The following is a 2,143-nucleotide window of genomic DNA, read 5'->3' as shown; positions in this document are numbered from 1 at the left end:
ATATATGTTGAGTTCAGACTTGAATAGGTCCTTAAATTGCTCCATTTGGGTCTCGTGCAAACCTCAGCATCCTTGGACATAAAACACATAGAGGGTAGAGTCAGGTATGGAGCTCGATAAAGATACCACACCAAATTGGGAAGCTGGGTTGTACGGGTATCGGCACATTAAAATAATAAATGCAGTTTTGTTAGCAACCAATAATATAGATGTTGAGAAGGTGGGGCGACCCTCAGTGGGTGTCACAATACACCTGCTTCTTGATGAAGAATCCTGTACAAACCCCAGTTGAATTCAAATTTAAAAATTGAAAACAAAAGATAGTATATTTAAAGTGATCTTTATATTCGACAAATAATATAAATAAGGATAAAGATAAAATACCTTGCATTGGCCTGTGCCTTGATGGTTGATTTGAATTGGGATCAAACTTCAATTGACGTCCGATTAGCTGAACGGGACGAGATAGATTTTGAGTTCCTCAGCGACGTGTCCGGGCAGCCTTACATTCTCCAAACCAATGTATTTGTTGACTAGTTCGACAACCGCGAAGAGCGGATTTACCTGCGGGTTAATAAATTCGTGAAAAATCAGATCATCCGTGAACTAATGGATGGAAGCCTCTTTGCCGTTTCTTTATGGATTCCATCCCTACTTAGACGTACCGAAACCACGTGGTCAAGTGGGTGGGCGTTCCCTAGGTGGCAACAGATGGGTGTCAAAGCCACCCTAGGGGATGGCGACATCTGGGGGACACGAGGTGAGCGCGACATGGTCAATTGGTCGAAGGGCCCTTCGTGGCCTCGTTCGGGGACTCCAAGGTTGGCGCCTGTGTCTGGAAGGGCAATCCGAGGTCTTGCAGGGCGGAGAGCCCCACAAACTGGTGGAACAACGAGGAGGTGGTTTAAATGGGTCAGGAGACATCACATGATATATGACTGTTGCCAGGACAATGCAAGGTTCGAAAACAACCTGCCCAGAGAGTGCTTTCTTCCCAAATACTAAACTAGCTGATCCATAACACATCATCTCCAATTCTTTTATCTCATTTTCTTCTTTCCTTCCACATTTGATTCAATTGTGCCGCTGACATATTTATGAAACTGATTTGCCGGAGTACATACCGTGTGGTTATTGCATCTTAAGGTTTTCGACACGTACGTGATCCTCTGAGTTTAATATTATATGAATCAGCGATTTCTAGTGTGATTAATCGATAATTCTTTCGTTATTTTTCGATAGTGCAAATGTTTTCTCTTTTTAGAGCGAATCAGCTTCAGTTGGAATATGCTAATCTTAATTAGGCTCGATATGTTGGGTGAGCTATGCTTGAACTTGTCGAGGACTCGATTATACCGGAAGAAACATGATGAGCGGGCAAGAGCTAGACTGAGTCTTCCAATTGGGCCAACATTATGGCCCAGTCCAGCCCATCAAGAGAAAAAATATAATAACTATTGTAGGCTCGGGGGGTGGGGTGGGGGTGAGAGGAGGAGCTAGATCAGGCCTTCGAGCGAAAGGCCCTTGTCCAGGATTCAAGATCATGCGCAACCAAAAAATATAAAATAAGATTGGACTCGCACGTGGCAAATAACCAAATTCCAATTGGGGGGGGAGGAGCTAGATCAGGCCTTCGAGCGAAAGGCCCTTGTCCAGGATTCAAGATCATGCGCAACCAAAAAATATAAAATAAGATTGGACTCTATGTAGGGGAACATTGCACGTGGCAAATAACCAAATTCCAATTGAAATGAAATCCTTAGGATAAATTAATGCAATTTGGGAGGAATCAATGAAAGGACATCAATTCAAATTCTTGAATTTTCGAGTTGACAAAGATGTTTAGAGAGATTAAGAATTCACACTACATGTTTTGATTGAACATATTTCATTTTGGATTTTTCCCATTGAAAAATAGGATTCAATAAGGATTTGAGTTCTCACATCCATTAGTAGTACATCCACTTCTTTTGGCATGGGCTGGAATTTGGTGGGATCAAGTCTATTCTAAAAGCGATAATAGAATTCCTCGGGATATTTGTGGCCCCCGTGTTCTTGCAATCATGGCAATTTACCCCTTATATCTATCTCAATATTAACATGGCATTTTGAAATTACCTTTTATGTTCTCTCTTGTGTGGAC

General features: G+C 42.0%; 1 pseudogene; it reads left to right on the top strand.

Annotated features, from left to right (window-relative positions):
- The first annotated feature begins 405 nt into the window (after positions 1-405).
- Positions 406-1,005, top strand: LOC120296197 (annotated as a pseudogene).
- Positions 1,006-2,143: the final 1,138 nt, after the last annotated feature.

The sequence above is a fragment of the Eucalyptus grandis genome, chromosome 7 (genome assembly GCF_016545825.1).
Source record: "Eucalyptus grandis isolate ANBG69807.140 chromosome 7, ASM1654582v1, whole genome shotgun sequence".
NCBI classification, from domain to species: Eukaryota; Viridiplantae; Streptophyta; class Magnoliopsida; order Myrtales; family Myrtaceae; genus Eucalyptus; species Eucalyptus grandis.
This window is presented reverse-complemented; position numbering and strand designations above follow the sequence as displayed.